Source organism: Triticum dicoccoides, chromosome 4A, assembly GCF_002162155.2.
Source record: "Triticum dicoccoides isolate Atlit2015 ecotype Zavitan chromosome 4A, WEW_v2.0, whole genome shotgun sequence".
Classification (NCBI taxonomy): domain Eukaryota; kingdom Viridiplantae; phylum Streptophyta; class Magnoliopsida; order Poales; family Poaceae; genus Triticum; species Triticum dicoccoides.
In genome coordinates this window covers 643,819,114-643,833,820 of record NC_041386.1, presented here as the reverse complement: position 1 = coordinate 643,833,820, position 14,707 = coordinate 643,819,114, and positions in this window count along the sequence as shown.

The following is a 14,707-nucleotide window of genomic DNA, read 5'->3' as shown; positions in this document are numbered from 1 at the left end:
AATGGCGACGGCGACGGCGCAGCAAAAAAGGTGCCTGCTGCATGCATATCCCTCCCTCCTGGCCAGTCTGAACCCGATCCCTTTCGACCCCCCTGGAAGACTGTTGCCTCGTCGCTCTCAATCGCCGTCCGTATCCACCCGTCATATCCCTCCTTCCGATCCGTCTTGTGTGTGCGTGGGAGAGGGAGAGACCCAGAGCCCAGACGGCCAGACATGTGTGTGTGCATGGTAAGGAAGTCCATGGCATCCATTAAGCCCTAAGCAGGCACAGTTTACCTAACTGCATGATTACGTGTACTAACTGCATGTCTGGTGGAGACCGATCGATCGAGACGAAGATAGCCACTCGCTGACCGAGCAAATAAACGATCCTGCAGATGGATGGATGATGCTATGGATTAGATGCATGATTGACAAACCGGGACAGGAGAGGGTCGGCTACAGGTTGCATCACCAAAATCAATGGCGCCTTAAGAACTGTACGTTTCCATATGCTTGAACCATGGAATGCAATATAGCTTAGAAAGGCGGCATGCGGGCAGAGGATCGATCGATCGATGCGTATCATATCCAGCAGAGAGGACGGGGCCGGACCCGCGCGACCGACTGGTTGACGTGCGAATGACGTCGTACGGCGGGCGGAAGAAGAAGAGAGCCGCTGCGATGGCGATCCTCCAACCAAAACCGATCTCATCATCTGTCCGGTCCGGTCCTGATTGTTAGGCACATTATGCACATATATAGGGCAGGCTTGGATGGTTAGCCTGTCAGTAATAAAAATAGTAAGGTTTTCGATCTCTAGTCGTCTGTCTCATTAGACTTTCAGTGCCCACGAGAGAATCTTGCCAAATATGAGCTGACTACTCTCCTCCCAAATGAAAACATAACAGAACACCATGATGATTGTTATGGTGGATCCGCTAGGAGAGGGCCAAACTGTCGTGGGCGCGCTGGAGCGTCCCCTCCCGTCTACTACGTTTGGGGCATGTTTGTGCCTTTGGGGGTCTACTTGTCCTGTTTTAGATGGTTTTATATGAATATCTTGCTATTTGTTTATAGACAATGGTATTATTCGGCGTAGCACCTTGTATTGGTTGTGTATTTGGCGCTTCCGTTTTTCATGTAGGTAATGAAAGTTGGACACAGGGATTCATCGACAACTAGGCCTAAAGAAGAATAGAGTTAGTCGGATTTACAGGAAGAAGAAAAGTATGTTTTTGGTCCCTCAAGTTTCCCCAAAATATAGACTTGGTCCCTCAAGATTTTTTGGTATACATTTGGTCCTTCAAGTCTCAAAACTGAATAAGTTTGGTCCAAAACCAGATTTTGAGCATGTTGACCAGGATTTGACCGGGTTTGACCACGGTGGCCAAGTTTGACCGATGAATAGTAAGTTTGAAAATATAGCAAAAAATTCAAAAAAACTGAAATATCATGACAACCAACATGCTTGGGTGCTCTAGGTGTGTGCAATTTTTTGTGGTCAAATAACATCCGAGGAGCTCTAGCAATAAAATTGGCTTTTTTTTGTGAGCCAATTTTTTTTTCTTTTTGCCACGAGCTCCTCAAAAATCGAAGCACCACACAAATTTTCACTCGCCTGGCGCACCCAAGCATCTTGATTGCCACAAAATTTCTGTTTTTTGCTCCTTTTTTTGAATTTACTGTTCACCGGTCAAACTTGGTCAACGTGCTTAAAATTTGGTTTTGGACCAAGCTTATACGGTTTTGAGAATTGAAGGACCAAATGTATACCAAAATTTTTTGAGGGACTAAGTCTATACTTTTGGGGAACTTGACGGATCAAAAACATACTTTTCTCATAAGGAAAAGTAGACCGAAAACCACACAATGACACGATTGATTAAGGGACCATTCTGCAAAACCCACGACAAAGAAAAGGAAAAGAAACAACAATGTCTCCATTGGAAAAGCATGACTTCCACTGTCAACAAGCCTTCAGCTTGAAGAGATGTGTGCGAGCTCTTTGGAGATGCCTTCAACCCTTCAAGAAAAAAAACGCACGTGGGCGCCGTCGTTGCTGACATCAACCCTCGTCGAAGACTTGAGCATTCGCCAAAAATGCCCAGAACCTCCCCACCAATCTTGGGAAAAAGGCTGGCCACACCATCAACTACCATGAAAAACGTAAGAACCAACAACCCTTGTCTGATGGAGAGAAGGAATCTTCGACAACTGCTCCAAAGGAGGGAGAGAACCACCGCTCCATCATCGTCAGTATCGATCGAAAACAAGGCTTTTGCCGAGGGCCCTACACCCCTACATCTACTTGAGTCCCGAGGAAGGGGCCCAACCACTAAAAACTATTAAGGGAGCCACTGCATGTGCCACACTGACAATAGTAGACAATGGCTGCCAGATAAGAGAGCTCGTCAATCAAGCTGCAACAACAACCTAGAGGCGATTCCACGTCGATGCACAACATCACGACAGCTGGAGCCCCGGATCAACCATGAATACAGAAGCACATTCGGGTGATCGCTGGGCCATGCCTCGACCCATCAAGCACAAATTGGGCCCACCACGCCCACCGATAACCCACAAGTATAGGGGATCGCAACAGTTTTCGAGGGTAGAGTATTCAACCCAAATTTATTGATTCGACACAAGGGGGCCCAAAGAATATTCTCAAGTATTAGCAGCTGAGTTGTCAATTCAACCACACCTGCAAACTTAATATCTGCAGCAAAGTATTTAGTAGCAAATTAATATGATAGTAGTGGTAACGATAGCAAAAGGTAACGATATCAAAAGTAATGTTTTTGGTATTTTGTAGTGATTGTAACAATAGCAACGGAAAAGTAAATAAGCGAAGAACAATATATGGAAAGCTCGTAGGCAATGGATCGGTGATAGAGAATTATGCCGGATGTGGCTCATCATGTAACAGTCATAACCTAGGGTGACACAGAACTAGCTTCAATTCATCAATGTAATGTAGGCATGTATTCCGAATATCGTCATACGTGCTTATGGAAAAGAACTTGCATGACATCTTTTGTCCTACCCTCCCGTGGCAGTGGGGTCCTAGTGGAAACTAAGGGATATTAAGGCCTCCTTTTAATAGAGTACCGGACCAAAGCATTAACACATAGTGAATACATGAACTCCTCAAACTACGGTCTTCACCAGGAGTGGTCCCGATTATTGTCACTTCGGGGTTGCCGGATCATAACACATAGTAGGTGACTATAGACTTGCAAGATAGGATCAAGAACACTCGTATATTGATGAAAACATAATAGGTTCAGATCTGAAATCATGGCACTCGGCCCTAGTGACAAGCATTAAGCATAGCAAAGTCATAGCAACATCTCAGAACATAGTGGATACTAGGGATCAAACCCTAACAAAACTAACTCGATTACATGATAAATCTCATCCAACCCATCACCGTCCAGCAAGCCTATGATGGAATTACTCACGCACGGCGGTGAGCATCATGAAATTGGTGATGGAGGATGGTTGATGATGACGATGGCGACGGATTCCCCTCTCCGGAGCCCCGAACGGACTCCAGATCAGCCCTCCCGAGAGGTTTTAGGGCTTGGCGGCGGCTCCATATCATAAAACGCGATGAATCCTTCTCCCTCATTTTTTTCTCCCCGAAAGTGAATATATAGAGTTGGGGTTGAGATCGGAGGAGCTCCAGGGGGCCCATGAGGTAGGGGGCGCTCCCAGGGGGCAGGCGCGGTGCAGGCACGCCCCCCACCCTCGTGGCTTGGGTGTGGGCCCCCTGGTCTTGATCTTTTGCCAGTACTTTTTATTATTTCCAAAAAGACGCTCCATGGAGTTTCAGGTCATTCCGAGAACTTTTGTTTCTGCACATAAATAACACTATGGCAATTCTGCTGATAACAGCGTTAGTCCGGGTTAGCTCCATTCAAATCATGCAAGTTAGAGTCCAAAACAAGGGCAAAAGTGTTTGGAAAAGTAGATACGACGGAGACGTATCAACTCCCCCAAGCTTAAACCTTTGCTTGTCCTCAAGCAATTCAGTTGACAAACTGAAAGTGATAAAGAAAAACTTTTACAAACTCTGTTTGCTCTTGTTGTTGTAAATATGTAAAGCTAGCATTCAAGTTTTCAGCAAAGATTATGAACTAACCATATTCACAATAACGGTTAGGTCTCATGTTTACTCATATCAATGGCATAATAAACTAGCGAGCAATAATAATAAATCTCGGATGACAACACTTTCTCAAAACAATCATAATATGATATAACAGGATGGTATCTCGCCAGCCCTTTCTGAGACCGCAAAACATAAATGCAGAGCACCTTTAAAGATCAAGGACTGACTAGACATTGTAATTCATGGTAAAAGAGATCCAATCAAGTCATACTCAATGTAAACTAACAGTAATGAATGCAAATGACAGTGGTGCTCTCCAACTGGTGCTTTTTAATAAGAGGATTGTCGGTGTCAAAACCGGCGGATCTCGGGTAGGGGGTCCCGAACTGTGCGTCTAGGCCGGATGGTAACAAGAGGCAGGGGACACGAAGTTTTACCCGGGTTCAGGACCTCTCGATGGAGGTAAAACCCTACGTCCTACTTGATTAATATTGATGATATGGGTAGTACAAGAGTTGATCTACCACGAGATCAGAGAGGCTAAACCCTAGAAGCTAGCCTATGGTATGATTGTTGATGTGTATGTTGTCCTACGGACTAAAACCCTCCGGTTTATATAGACACCGGAGAGGGTTAGGGTTACATAAAGTCGGTTACAATGGTAGGAGATCTGAACATCCGTATCTTCAAGCTTGCCTTCCACGCCAAGGAAAGTCCCTTCCGGACACAGGACGGAGTCTTCAATCTTGTATCTTCATAGTCCAGGAGTCCGGTGGAAGGTATAGTTCGGCTATTCGAACACCCCCTAATCCAGGACTCCCTCAGTAGCCCCTGAACCAGGCTTCAATGACGACGAGTCCGGCGCGCAGATTGTCTTCGGCATTACAAGGCGGGTTCCTCCTCCAAATACTTCATAGAAGATCTAGAACACAAAGATAGTGTACGGCTCTGCAAAATAAGTTTCCACATATTGCCATAGAGAGGATAATAATATTAACACAAATCTAATCTGCTGACGTATTCCGTGGTGCAACACGCCACGGCCAAGCCTTTATCCAAATTGTTTCATTATCCCACCTCAACGCGTTACGCGAGGCAGTTTTCTTGGCACGTCTTGTCAAAGCAGAGATCGTGTCCCTTTATTCCGGGATCCTCATCAATACGGGTGTGGGTAACCCGACCGCGCCTTTGATTACGGCGCTTGGAGATAAGCAAGTTTTACCAGGCTGGTGGGGACACATAATCGCGTCCACCCATATAAGGGGATAAGGATCCACCTTTTCACCCACGCCTTCTTCCTCCTCTGCCTATCCATTCTTGTGCACTCGAGCTCCAGCGCCCAAGTCCGCACTACCACCTCAACCTTCTCCAGTCATGTTCGGAGCGGGAGGTAAGTGGATGGTCTCCTCCTTCACGGAGGGACACATAAAAAAGCTGAGGAAGGCCGGATATCTGGCCAGCGACATCGCGCACCGGCACCCCGAAAAGGGGCAACTCATCCCCACTCCTAGGCCCCATGAGAGGGTGGTATTTCTCCCCCATTTCCTCCGCAGACTGGGCTTCCCTCTGCATCCATTTGTCCGGGGGCTCATGTTCTACTACGGCCTGGATTTCCACGATCTGGCCCCGAACTTCGTCCTCAACATCTCGGCGTTTATCGTCGTGTGCGAGGCTTTCCTCCGCATCCGCCCCCATTTCGGCTTATGGCTAAAGACCTTCAATATCAACCCGAAGGTGGTGCGCAGCAGCCAGGCAGAGTGCAGCGGCGCCATGGTTGGCAAGATGGCCAACGTCCTGTGGCTCGAGGGCTCCTTTGTGGAGACCCTGAAGGGGTGGCAATCAGGGTGGTTTTACATCACCGAGCCGCGCGACGCTAAATGGGTCGCACCCCCTGAGTTCCGATCCGGCCCCCCACATGGCTCACCTCCTGGAACGAGACATGCCTATCTTGGGGTAAAAAAGGAGAGCTGACTGGACTCCAAACATGCATCCAAACCCTGGTGGACAAGAAGCTCAAGCTTGTCAACGTAGTCCAGGTTATGCTCGTCCGCTTGATCCTCCCGTGTCAACGACGGGCCTTCAACCTTTGGGAGTTCGACCCAGCGCAGCATCAAACTCTAAACAGGCTGTTTGACACGACGTACGAAGATGCCTGGAGGATGCTTTTCAAGGGCGCCGAGGCTCCTGCATCCTCTGCCGAGGATCGCGGATTCAGTACTCAGCATCACGCTCATGCGGTAAGCTGTTTTTGTCCTTTTACAGGGTATCAGTTTTTCATAATTTGACTCTATGCGGAATCTGAGTTCCCTTATCTTTGACAGGATTGGGTGGTGACGTCCGGACAGATCAACTGTCCGGCTCCTCTGCCCGAAGGCCCAGCGGACGCTCGCTTGGCGAAGCTGCTGGTCCTGGCGCCCTATGTGGTGCCGGGGAAGAAGGCCATGAAAAGGGCCACGGGGACTCGAAAGAGTGCCCGGCGCCAGGAGGTGTCGGATTCATCATCCGACGGTCCCGAAGCGCCTTCCTCTCGTGAAGATGAGGAGGGAGAAGAAGGGACCTCTCCCCCTCCAGCGGGAGGAGAGAAGAAGAGGAAGGCCACCCTCTCTGAGGAGGCCGGAGGGTCCAAGAAGGGGAAAACCATTCCTCCGGACTGCTCCACCGACGCCGCCGACGACGAAGAGGAGTGGCAGCCCAGGGCCAAGCCCCTGGCGAAATCGTAAGTGTCCGGATACCAGAGTAATTCATAGTATTCCTTTTTTGCACAGCTTTCCCTTATGTCGAATATGTTTATGCAGACCACCCAAAGACCGGCTCGGCGCATCGTCGAGCGGCTCACTGGACCCGTCGGATGTGAACTCGCTTTTGACGGCTTCATCCCCCCGCCCTACGGACGACACCGAAGTGTTGTCCCAACAGGTTCCAAGCCGGGAGGAGGTGGTCCTGGAGGCGCCGCAAGGCGACCTCCCAGACTCCAGGAGTAAAGGGGATGAAACCCCCAGGGCTCCTAGTCCGGCTCAAGGCCAGACACTGCTCCGGAACCTTCAAAGGTTCCAGAGTCCGGCGGGCGACCTCCTTCCAAGAGGAGCAAGCCCACCGTGCCGGTGAGCTCCGTACAACCGGAGGCGCCGGACAATATGTTGGAGGCGCTCCAAGGTGCCTCCATCAACGAGGGGCACCGCACTATTATGAGTGCGGTGATCCAGAAGGTTCAGTCCGCCAAAAGCGGACTGACTGAAGCTTGTACAAGCCTTTTAACAAGCTTTGAGGTAAGTAAATAATGTTCAAATAATATTACCGCATAGACAGTAGCCCCTGATGCTCTATTGGGTGTTCGGGAAGAAAAGCCGAATAGAGGATCAAAGAATTCGCAGGAGTCTAACAAAAGGAGTCAATATGCGTATGTGGGCTTCTCTGCTAGCGTCCGCCGCACTGACTGCGGAAGTGGACGTGCTGAAGCAGAGCCTCGAGAAGTCCGAGCAAGAGCTTGGGCATGCCAAGAAGCAGCTCGAGGAGAAGGAAGGTAAGAAATACCTTGGTTGAATGTGTATATAAAAAAGGTGCAATCGCAAGAGATGACAGGATTAACATAGCTATTTGCAGGGGCCACATCTGAGGTAGCGACCCTTAAGCAGGCGCTGCTCGAGGCCGAGAAGAGTGCGGCCGCGGAGTGCACCGAGTGGGAGAGGTATGAGGCCGAGGTTGGCAAGGTGCGGCAAGAGCTCCAGGTTCTCATGAAGAAACATGAGAGTTTGGAGCTTGACTCGAAGAAGCGAGCGTCCGAGCTCGCGGCGGCTATTGAAAATGCCAAGTCTGCCAAGGCCGAATCCCAGAAGACCCTCCAGGAGTTGGATGAGGTGAAGAGAATAGCGGCGGGTAAGGCATTTTTTATGCAAAGTAAACATATAAACTTGAGTTACCTGATACTTACCCGAATCCGGAGCTCTCCAGGGGCATTTGCAGATCTTCCTCGGAGTGTATCTGATGCCGCCGCATTCTATCGAGCCGAGGAGGGCAGCTTGACGGAGAAGGTGTTCTGGTCTCAGTATGCTGAGGCCGGACACCTCGTGCCCCTGAGCGACCAGCTGAAGCAGCTGGTCGAGCTCCACAAGGCGGCCGAACAGGCCATGAAGGGCCTCCTAGTTCGGCTGTGGCCTTGAGAGGCTCTGCCTGGGAGCTATTTCGGACTGGTGCGGCGGCTGGTGGAGGCCTGTCCGAGGCTTGAAGACATCAAGCGCTCTGTCTGCATTGAAGGTGCCCGTAGGGCCCTTGCCCATGCTAAGGTGCACTGGGGCAAGCTGGATGCGGAGAAGCTTGTGAAGGACGGGCCACCACCAGGGAAAGAGCATCGCAAGCCCGAGAATTATTATAAGGATGTTCTGAAGGGTGCCCGCCTTGTTGCGGATGAATGTACCAAGGATGTATTTTTTGAGTAAAACCCGCTCGTGTTATCCCATGAGCTGAAAACTTGTTCATATGCGCTAAGCAGTGCTGCTTGAATTTAAAATATTACCTTCTGTGCGGCTGTTGATCAATGCTGAGAGATGGCGAGTTGTCGCCTTCTGCCCCCTTACCGCTAGTGCTGGGGTGTTCGGGGATAAACCTGGGCACTCTTTTTCCCATATTTGGGTCCTTCGAGGGAGGCGCTCAACCCAACAAACGAGGCAATCGGACTATAATGCGTGAACACTCTCACTTAGCCATAGAATTCTATAATTTTAAATTTCGGCGAAGCCCCTAGTATTCGGAAGACCGAGTTCGGGGCGCTATCCACGCCTTGGCCGGACAGAGCCGACTCCTCGCCCTAAGCGGCATAAGTCTTTAAGGACTCGAAAAGACCTCTCGAACAGCGACCAGCTCTCACCTCATCGTGACGGTCAGTTTTAGCTTTCTCCACTGAGGTGCTCGACCCAGCTCAACCGGGGCACAATTGTAGTGGTTCTCCTAGTGCTACCTTAGCCGATATAGCGGAACGTAAGGCACCAAAACATAGGAGCCGGGCAAACCCAACTATTGACCCAAGACATGATTCGGAGCCGATGCATATAATGCTATAAGCTCGGGGTGCCGCACTTGTTAAAGTGTTCGGACTTCTCACACCATGTTGAGGGGTACTGAAGCCCCTGGTGTATTTTGGCCGTACCAAAGTGTACGGGTGCAACATGTCATTAAGGAACATATATAAAAAAACGTAATGCAAAAAATAGACAAAAGCTATGCATTGTTCATTAAAATAGCTGCGATCAAAGCAGAACGATACAAGTAATGCGATAAACGAAAAGTTGGACTATTTAACATGTCTGCTCCAGGGGCAAGCTATGGAATAGTATGTGAAACAGGTATACTGCTCGTGATAGAGACCACCTGGGATTTCCGTGATGCAGCATGGCTTGTCTGCTTCCCTGGTCCTTGCACCATTTGTGCGGCAATTGAACTGCCGAACAAGCCTTCCGAAGAGTAGAGTCCTGGAAGTAAGAAAAAAAGTAAAAAAAATCGGCAGCCCCTGGTGCGGTTTAAGCCGTGTTTTGGGTGTGCCGTGATGGTGTCCCTCCCCCTATGCCCATGGTATTTCTAGAGCGTAGTTATGTACGCGAAGTACTGTCGTCGCCTTTTTGCGGGGGTTGGGGTTGGGGCTGCATTGCTACGCCTGCTCGGAACGTGCCAGGCGTTCTTGTTGTAGGTTACTCCGGGCGCGCTTGACAGTGTCCGGACATTTAATGGCCGGACTGGAGAACTGCCTGGAGAGGCTGCTTTGTACTTCCGCTGCAAGGGCCGCCGTGTGCTCCTCCGTTCGGAGGGAGCGTTCGGTGTTTCCATTGACCGTAATGACTCCGCGAGGGCCTGGCATCTTGAGCTTAAGGTATGCGTAGTGCGGGACTGCATTGAGCTTGGTGAATGCGGTTCGCCCGAGCAGTGCATGGTAGCCACTGCGGAACGGGACTATGTCGAAGATTAACTCCTCGCTTTGGAAATTATTCGGAGATCCGAAGACCACTTCAAGTGTGACTGAGCCTGTACAGCTGGCCTCTACACCTGGTATTACGCCTTTAAAGGTCATTTTTGTGGGCTTAATCCTCGAGGGATCTATGCCCATTTTCCGCACTGTATCCTGGTAAAGCAGGTTCAGGCTACTGCCGCCATCCATAAGGACTCTAGTGAGATGAAATCTGTCAATAATTGGGTCGAGAACCAATGCGGAAAATCCGCCATGACGGATGCTAGTGGGATGGTCTCTGCGATCAAAGGTGATCGGGCAGGAGGACCATGGGTTGAACTTTGGGGCGACTGGCTCTACCGCGTATGCGTCCCTTAACGCGCGCTTCCGCTCCCTTTTGGGGACGTGGGTGGCGTATACCATGTTCACCGTCTGCACTTGTGGGGGAAAACCCTTCTGTCCATTGTTGTTCGGCGGCCGGGGCTCCTCGTCGTCCTCGCTATGCAACCCCTTGTCTTCGTTGTCAGCGCTTAATCTGCCTGCCTGCTTGAACACCCAATAGTCCCTGTTGGTCTGATTGGCCGGCTTTTCGGGGGTGCCATGTATTTGGCACAAGCGGTCGAGTATTCAGTCCAAGCTGGACGGGGCCCTAGGATTCCTTTTAAATGACTTTTTCCGCTGACCGGATTTAGAGCCTCTGAATCCGGCATTAACTGTCGTATCCTTAGCATTGTCGCCGTTGATGCGGCGCTTCTGCTGGTTGCGACGCGACCTGCCACTAATGTCCCTGGTGTCTGAACGACCAGGGTTCTTGGTCATATTGTTGCTACGAGCAAGCCAGTTGTCTTCTCCCGCGAAAAAGCGGGCCATGAGTGCCGTGAGTGCTGCCATAGATTTCGGCTTCTCCTGTCCTAGGTGCCGGGCAAGCCACTCGTCACGGATATTATGCTTGAAGGCTACTAAGGCCTCTGCGTCCGGGCAGTTGAGTATTTGATTTTTCTTTGTTAGGAACCGTGTCCAGAATTGCCTGGCCGATTCGTCTGGTTGCTGAATTACGTGGCTTAGGTCGTCAGCGTCTGGGGGTCGCACATAATTGCCCTGGAAATTATCGAGGAATGCGGCTTCCAGGTCCTCCCAACAGCTAATTGACCCTGTTGGCAGGCTGCTAAGCCACTGCCGGGCTGGTCCTTTAAGCTTGAGTGGGAGGTATTTGATGGCGTGGAAATCATCGCCGCGGGCCATGTGGATATGAAGGAGATAATCCTCGATCCATACCGTGGGATCTGTTAAGCCATCATATGATTCGATGTTTACGGGTTTGAAACCCTCGGGGATTTGATGATCCATTATTTCGTCTGTGAAGCACAATGGATGTGCAGCGCCTCTGTACTGGGCGATATCATGATGTAGCTCCAATGAGCTTTGTCTACTGTGTTCGGCCCTGCCGAATTTGTGGCCGGCGTGACGGTTATCGTCTCGAGCCGTGGGGCGCCTACGTGATCCATAGATCGATCTTGTTTGCCTTGCCTTGTCCTCCAACATGTCTCGTAAGTCCGGCGCATATTCCCGTGCCTTGGTACGGGGTGCGACTTGGGTGGAGGGCCATGAGGCCTCTCTGTCGCGGCCACAAGGTGGCCTGTTGGCCGCGTCGAGTGCTTCCTCCTCTAATCGGGGTAGCAACCTGCGCTTCGAGTAGCACTTGGAGGGGCGTTCGGGTTTATGCTCTTCGGCCGCAAGGACTTCAGTCCATCTATCGACTAGCCGATCTTGATCATCTTTAAGTTGTTGCTATTTTTTCTTGAGGCTTCTTGCCGTGGCCATAAGCCTGCGTTGAAAACGCTCTTGTTCGACGGGATCCTCCGACACGGCGAATTCGTCGTCGTCGAGGCTTGCCTCGTCTTCGGAGGGAGGCATACAATTATCGTCCTCGACCTCTCTGTCGGCTGCTCTCTCATGAGGGCTGGTTTCTCCATCCTCATGTGCTAAATCTTGCTCGGGGGGATGTTCTTCGGCGATTTCTGGGGTATTATTATCTCCCGTGCTGGAATCGCCATTTTTGTGTTGGTGGGATTTTGAGCGGCGCCGCTGACGCCGGCGCTTTTGCTGTTTCTTGGAGGGGTCATCCTCCGCTGTTCCATCGCCCTCTCCCTCTTTTGGGGTGTCCACCATGTATATGTCATATGATGAGGTGGCTTTCCAGGGCCTAGTAGGCGCTGGTTCTTCATCATCTCCTTCATCGGTGTCCATACTGTCGATGTCTTCGGAGTCGAAGTTGAGCATGTCGGTTAAGTTGTCAACAGTCGCTACAAAGTGGGTGGTGGGTGGGTTTTGAATTTCTTCATCATCCGTACCGCAACCTTGCTAACCGTAGTCCGGCCAGGAATCTCCTGACAAAGAGAGAGACTTTAGTGATTTCAAGATATCGCCGAAAGGCGAGTGCTGAAAGACGTCCGCGGCCGTGAACTCCATGGTCGGCGCCCAATCGGATTTGCTCGGCAGGGGCGCGGAGAGTTCGGAGTCCGGAGAAGAATCGGGCTCCATGGAGTCACGAGTCTTGCAGAGTACGGGGCTGGTGTTCAGCTCAACCGCTGTTGGGATCGCAGCCCCCGAGGTGGCGTCCAACCGCCCATCCTCGATTGACGCGGTCGGCTCCGAACTAGGGGTTGGAGCTGTTGCGGGTGCGGCCTCCAGGGCTCTGTTCGGCGGCAGAGCTAGATCATGCTCGTCGTGACAGTGCGGCGCGCTCGGAAGTGGTTCAAATCCGTCGAAGATCAAGTCCCCGCGGATGTCGGCGTGTAGTTTAAACTTCCGAATCTGACCTGACGGCCAGGGGCGTAGCTTTCGATCTGCTCTAGATGGCCAAGTAAATCGGCCCGCAGTGCAAAGCCGCCAAAGACGAAGATCTGTCCGAGGAGGAAGGTCTCACCCTGGACTGCATCGCCATTGATGATCGTAGGAGCCATCGGGACTGACGGCGACGGCATAGAGGAACTCTCAATGAAAGCACCAATGTCGGTGTCAAAACCAGCGGATCTCGGGTAGGGGGTCCCGAACTATTCATCTAGGCCGGATGGTAACAGGAGGCAGGGGACACGAAGTTTTACCCAGGTTCGGGCCCTGTCGATGGAGGTAAAACCCTACGTCCTGCTTGATTAATATTGATGATATGGGCAGTACAAGAGTTGATCTACCACGAGATCAGAGAGGCTAAACCCTAGAAGCTAGCCTATGGTATGATTGTTGATGTGTATGTTGTCCTACGGACTAAAACCGTCCGGTTTATATAGACACCGGAGAGGGTTAGGGTTACATAAAGTCGGTTACAATGGTAGGATATCTGAACATCCGTATCTTCAAGCTTGCCTTCCATGCCAAGGAAAGTCCCTTCCGGACACAGGACGGAGTCTTCAATCTTGTATCTTCATAGTCCAGGAGTCCGGCGGAAGGTATAGTTCGGCTATCCGAACACCCCCTAATCCAGGACTCCCTCAAGGATGATGACTCAACATGGAAGTAAATATATAGGCCCTTCGCAAAGGGAAGCAGGGATTTGTAGAGGTGCCAGAGCTTGGTTTTAAAATAGAGGTGAATAATATTTTGAGCGGTATACTTTCATTGTCAACATAACAACCAAGAGATGACGATATCTTCCATGCTACACACATTATAGGCGGTTCCCAAACAGAATGGTAAAGTTTATACTCCCCCTCCACCAACAAGCATCAATCCATGGCTTGCTCGAAACAACGAGTGCCTCCAACTAACAAGAGTCCCAGGGGGAGTTTTGTTTGCAATTATTTTGATTTGATTTGCATAAAGCGTGGGACTGGGCATCCCGGTGACCAGCCATTTTCTCGTGAGTGAGGAGCGGAGTCCACTCCTCTTGAGAATAACCCGCCTAACATGGAAGATACGGACAACCCTAGTTGATACATGAGCTATTCGAGCATACAAAACAGAATGTTTATTTGAAGGTTTAGAGTTTGGCACATACAAATTTACTTGGAACGGCAGGTAGATACCGTATATATGAAGGTATAGTGGACTCATATGGAATAACTTTGGGGTTTATGGAGTTGGATGCACAAGCAGTATTCCCGCTTAGTACAGGTGAAAGCTAGAAAAAGACTGAGAAGCGACCAGTTAGAGAGCGACAACAGTCATGAACATGCATTAAAATTAATCAACGCCGAATGCAAGCATGAGTAGGATATAATGCACCATGAACATAAATATTGTAGAGGCTATGTTGATTTTGTTTCAACTACATGCGTGAACATGTGCCAAGTCAAGCCACTCGAATCGTTCAAAAGAGGATACCACCCTATCATACCACATCACAACCATTTTAATAGCATGTTGGCACGCAAGGTAAACCATTAGAAGCTCCTAGCTAATTAAGAGCATCTCCAACAGGCGCGCTAAACAGGCGTCACGCCGTAAATATACCCACTTTAGCGCGCGCGCAACCCGGTGGATGGCTCCAGCGGGCGCGCAATAACCGCACGCGCGGTATAACCAGTTGGGCGCGCGGCAGGAAGCGATACCTCGCGCGGTGTATTTGCGGCACCCGCTTCCGTGCGCGGCACACTCGACGCTCGCGCTGCGCTCTTCTTCTCCCCCTCCAAAGCCCCGCGCGCGCCGGCGCCGGCGACCCGGACCCATGGACGCACGCG